This window comes from Leopardus geoffroyi, chromosome C1 (genome assembly GCF_018350155.1).
Source record: "Leopardus geoffroyi isolate Oge1 chromosome C1, O.geoffroyi_Oge1_pat1.0, whole genome shotgun sequence".
Lineage (NCBI taxonomy): Eukaryota > Metazoa > Chordata > Mammalia > Carnivora > Felidae > Leopardus > Leopardus geoffroyi.
The window spans coordinates 216,082,037-216,087,865 of NC_059328.1; the positions used below are offsets into that span (position 1 = coordinate 216,082,037).

Sequence of the window (5,829 nt, forward strand, 5' to 3'; positions counted from 1 at the left end):
GCAGCTCACGTTCCCGACTTGGAGGCACGGTGTCAGCCCCCCGTAAGGGTGCTGAGTTCCTGGCTCACTGCAGAGACAAAACACAAGACGACCTTCTGTGTCCAGAAGAGCTCTGTGAGTTTCCAGCAAAGTCAGGTCGTCTTCAGCCTCTTCAGATGGGTACGGTGTCCATTCTAGTGGCGACAATAATAATATCTTAGCAGAATGGCTGCCGGCTGAGATGACACACAGGCCCCAGGGGAGGTGCCCACGGGTCCCTTCGAGAGCACCTGCTTGACAAGTAGGTGGAACCTGCTTGGTAGACACACACCTCTAGCTGCTGCAAATTTGGGTCCTCCAGAGGGTCAGCCCCATGGCCATATTCTCCCAAGGTGCACTTGGCCAATGGCTGAACATGGCGCCAGGGATGAGAGTTAGGCATTGCCCTGCTGGGCACCAAGCCCAGGAACCCCCATCAGCCAAGACTATAGTCCGAGGTCCTTCGTATGTATCCCTTCCTTCCCTCTACCTTTTCCCAGGTGTCAGACCTGCATCCATCAGAAGGCTCTCCCCACCTCCCTGCCCCTCTCCATCTATCCTGCACAGGGAAAGCTCTCACCTGCTATCCCCTCTTGGCTTCTGCTTCTTAAAAGACCCAAACAGCAGATCTACAGAGACAACAGTAAGGCCAGGGAGGTACAGCAGACCCAAAAGGAATCCCAAAGAGTCCCTGATAATCTACTGACCAGTAGGCAAGAGCGGGAAAAACAAGTTGGGATATTTTTATATATATGTATTTATTTTTGAAAGAGAGAGAGTGTGTGTGTGTGTGTGTGTGTGTGCACTTGCGAGTGGGGAAGGGGCAGAGAGAAAGGGAGGCAGAGGATCTGAAGTGGGGCTTGAACTCATGAACAGAACCGTGAGCTCATGACCTGAGCTAAAGTCGGCTGCCTAACTGACTGAGCTTCCCAGGCTCCCCTAAACAAGTTGGGATTTTTATCTGCACTTTGACTTAATAAGGACTCCTAATCTCCTAGTGTAAACAATCAATGTCCAGTATAATTGCCTAAATTATACATATTTTAAAAATGTTTATCTATTTTTTAGATAGAGACAGAGTATGAACGGGGGAGGGGCAGAGAGAGAGGAAGACACAGAATCTGAAGCAGGCTTCAGGCTCCGAGCTGTCAGCACAGACCCCCAACGCAGGGCTCGAACCCACAGACTGTGAGATCATGACCTGAGCCGAGGTCGGACGCTTAACCGACTGAGCCACCCAGGTGCCCCTATAATTGCCTAAATTATATAAAGTGAGTTTCTAAGCCTAAAGATATTCAGTACCTAGAGGCAATTTCATAAAAAGCATCACAATTTAATAAAATTATTACAATGTTATAACCCGATAACAAAAAATACCTGATTAATAAGTGGGCAGAGGAACTGAATAGACATTTTTCCAAAGAAGACATAAAAGTGGCCAACAGGTGGATGAAAAGACGCTCAACATCGCTCACCATCAGGGAAATCCAAATCAAAGTCACTGTGAGATCTCACCTCGTACCTGTTGAAGTAGCTGTAATCAAAAAGATAAGAAATAACAAGTGTTGGTGAGGAAGTGGAGAAAAAGGAACCCTCGTGCACGGTTGGTGGGGATGTTAAGTTGGTTTAGTCACTTGGGCGAACGATAGGGAAGTTCTTCAAAAAATGCAAAATAGGACTACCCTGTGATCCAGCAACTCCACTGCTGGGTATTTACCCAAAGGAAACGAAAACAGGACATCACAACGATAACTGAACCCCATGTTTACCGCAGCAATATTTACGATAGCTAAGATATGGAAACAACCAAAGTGTCCACGGATGGATCCACGGATAAAGAAGATGTATATAATGGAATCTTTTTTGGCGACGAGAAGGAGGGAAACCTTGCCATTGTGTGACATCGTGGATGGACACTGACGACATTGTTCTCAGGGAGGTAAGTCCCAGACAGAGAAAAGGCAGACACTGTAAGGGCTCGCCTATTTGTGGAATCCAAAAACGCTGAACTTGTAGAAACAGAGTAGAATGGTCGTTACCAGGGCCTGCGGGGCACGGAGGTTGGAAAGAATGTTGGTCAAAAGACACACACTTGCATTTAGACGATGGGTTAAGTTCTGAGGACCTAATGCAAAGCCTGGTGACTGCAGTTAAAACTGCTCACATACTTAAAAGATGTTACGACAGTCGATCTTAAATGTTCCCACCACAAAAAAGAAATGATAATTCTGTGACGTGACGAAGATGTTAGTAGACACTATAGAGGGGATCGTATTGCAACGGGTAAGTGTATCAGATCAACATGTACACCTTAAATTTCCACAACATTGTAAGTCAAGTACATCTCAATTTTTGTGAATGACCACAGTGTCGAAAAAGACTTGAAAATGACGTAGGAGTTGTTTTGCTCAGAGACCTAGGGAGTGTCCACACACCCTTGAAAATGCACCTGAGACTTTAGGGGCCGTGAGAATTCCGAGGTCTATCCGTGGAGACCTACGGGGATCTCTGGACCCCAGTTTCCTGATCTGAAATTTGTAGCGATGAAAATATATCCAAGATACTTTGTTAAGTGAAAATAAAATACGCTGCAGACAGTATGTATAGCTCAAAACCCATTTTTCCTCTCACCGATACGTACCTAATATTATCTGCATTATCTGAGAGGCGTGAGTTTGAGGGTTTCTTTTACCTTGTATTTCAGACACTTCTGAACTCTCTGAGGTATTTGAAAAAGCACATATATTACTTTTGTCATCATAGTTTCCAAACAAATTTCTAAAAAAGGAATGATAATAAATACATTTCCGACAAACCAATAGTCTGACCCTGTCTCGCATCTCTGGTGGCAGAGAGCAGCCTGACCACCTACCAGACGCCCGTCCATGGTGATTCCCCATCTCTGTCCGCTCGCGGCTCTTGACCGGCTCTGTCATGGCTACTCTTTCCCCAACTGCCTCAAGGGCTGACGCGGCCAAGGGCATTTGAATGTCAGGTGCGTGTCTGCTTTACTGAGCTGGATGCCGCCGGCACACATGCAGTCTCGTCCTGACACCAGAAGGCTGAATTTCTCAGCAACAAAAGCCCCAGCCTGCTCTTGAAGACTTATTTACTCATTCATTATTTTTTAATTCAGACATTCATTCAGCAAATATTTTTAGAGCACCTCATGTGTAGGGGTTCTGTAGGAACAGAGAAATTAGCCATAAAAATTAAATAGAAAAATGCATCCGGCTGGAAATTAAGATAGCGTGTTCCCAGGGGCGCCTGGGTGGCGCAGTCGGTTAAGCGTCCGACTTCAGCCAGATCACGATCTCGCGGTCCATGAGTTCGAGCCCCGCGTCGGGCTCTGGGCTGATGGCTCAGAGCCTGGAGTCTGTTTCCGATTCTGTGTCTCCCTCTCTCTCTGCCCCTCCCCCGTTCATGCTCTGTCTCTCTCTGTCCCAAAAATAAATAAACGTTAAAAAAAAAAAATTAAAAAAAAAAAAAAAAAAAGCGTGTTCCCAACCGCTAACAGCCGCTCAGCTAAGAATTAGCCCATGAAAAAGGGTGTTGCTAGACGTAAAAGAAATAAATGCCCCTTAAAATAACAATGAATTGACATCTTCACTTGTCAGTGATTGAAATAAAATGATAAAACTCATTGCTGGTGAAGAGATGGTAATCGAGGTCATTGCTAGCCACTGTGGGAAACCAAGCATCAACACGGGTGTGGCATTTAGTGACATATGTAGCGACATATTGATTTGTGTTTTTGCTGCTGAGTTTTTCCTTTCTCTTTCAAAGAAAATAGTCAGGCTGTATTGGTGATCCATGGCTGCATAACGAACATCACCAACTTAGTAGCAGAAGACAACACCCATTTAATAGTTCACGGCTCTACGGGTCAGGAGCTCAGGCGGGGCTCAGCTGGGTTCTCTGCCCAGGGTCTTACCAGATGGGAAGTGGGGGTGGCTGCCAGTGCGTGTTCCCTTCTGGTGGCTCTGGGGGCGAGCCCATTTGCAAGCTGATTCGGGTCAGGGACAAAACTCAATTCCTTGGGGTTGTAGGACTGAAGTCATCAGCCAGGGACCATTCTTGGCTCCTAGAGGCTGCCTGCAACCCTTGTCACATGCTCTCCCTCATCTCCAAAGCCAGCCTCTGTTCCCCTCACATCACATCACTCTTGTGCTCTTTCTAGATAATCTCCTGGAAGGACTCATCTGACCGGGTCAGGCCCAGTTGTTGACAAAACATAAAATAATAGCGGGCAAATGAAATGACAAATAGGACAAAAGACTGAATTTTGGAATGATATTTGCACCGTACTTTTTGGCAGAAGATAACTGATAGACCGACCTGCCTAGAAGTGAGACGAAGGTAGCCTGGTCAAACTCTGGTCCTAAACACAAAACCAAGATGGCACAGAAGGAACGGTGGTTGCTTCTCTATCGCTCGGCCTGTCTCTTGAAAGTTAATGCCATTTGTGTCTGTCAGTTTTTCCCCACATGCAAACACACACACGTGCACGCACACACACACCTTTGCCCAGACAGACCAACAAGGACCAGCAACTTGGCTGGCTGGCAGTATCTGGAAGGTTTCCAGCCCCTTCTGTCAATCCCCAAAGCGCTGTGCAACCTCACCAGAGGTGCGGTGTATTTCTAGCCACAGAGGTTCAAGTTTTCGATCACAAAGACGCAAGGGCTGTAGAGAAAGGGGAAGTCTGAAGCCGATGCTTTACGTGGGGGACCCAGCTGGGAGGACATTTAGCAACCGTAGATTGGAGCTAAAGAACCACATCTCCTTCTCGCTTCCTCAGCAGGGAAGGAACTGAGCTGACCGTGTGACGATGGTGTCAGTGCCGTCTGCGCTGGAGCCCCAGCAAGAAAACCGAGGAGTTTTTTTCTCTGGATTTGGCATCCTTCTCCCGAGGGCGCACTGCTCTGATTTCCAGCTCTGACTTCAGCCCTTTGCTCAATGATTCTACTTACGGTTCTCTTCCTGCTTGCGGCCCCCACCCTGCACATCCATACACCCACCCACGGGGGGCGGGTACGTGCACACACACCCGCATGCACCCATTACGTAGACTTACCCCAGTTACATGCATACGCATACATGCAAGACCAGATAGAAACTCGGATAAATGCACTTAGCCACACACGGGCACACACGTGCTGTCACACTCAGACACACACTGACACATCTATCCACATCTGCATATACACGTTCTTATAACGGCAAATGCACACACTCTGGAACGCAGACACGCGTGCACAAATACACGCAATGTTCAGAGGCACACGTGTGCACGTGACTTCTTGGCAGAAATTCCAACCCACGTGTCCCGTCGGCGGTGCGTGTGGATTTTATTTCTCGATTGTTGTGGACCCTTTCCTTATTTTCCTGCAAACTTAGGTAATCGCAGTTCTGAAGAAGTGAAAAATGCCAGACAGGCAGAGCACCTGAACAGGCGACAGGGGAGCCCAACGCCAGCCCTCATGAGGGATGGGGGACAGGGAGGGGGCAGGGAGCTGTGCTGACACAGACTTTGGGTTTGGGTCGTGAAGCCCTTGGGTGGTCCTTGGTGGTCCTCACGGTGCCAGAGGCGGAGCAGACCCCACACCCCGGTTGCCCCGGTCTCTGCAGTGTTGAATGCCTTGCGGTCATGGGAGCCACATCCCCCATCACTCTACGTGTCTTCGGACCCAGCTACCTTTCTGGGAAGGGCCGCTTTTCCTGCATCTAGATCGCCCTGTGGCGTGTGGATGTGGTCCATGCTCCCCCACCGTGGAGATCCGTAGCAGCAGTTTAGGTAGAAACATCGAA

General features: G+C 48.1%; 1 long non-coding RNA gene across 1 annotated transcript; it reads left to right on the forward strand.

Annotated features, from left to right (window-relative positions):
- The first annotated feature begins 1,701 nt into the window (after positions 1-1,701).
- LOC123599668 lies at positions 1,702-5,302 on the forward strand. The gene is made up of 2 exons (XR_006713254.1): positions 1,702-1,957; positions 4,199-5,302. It is a non-coding gene; the product is annotated as an uncharacterized LOC123599668 (long non-coding RNA).
- Positions 5,303-5,829: the final 527 nt, after the last annotated feature.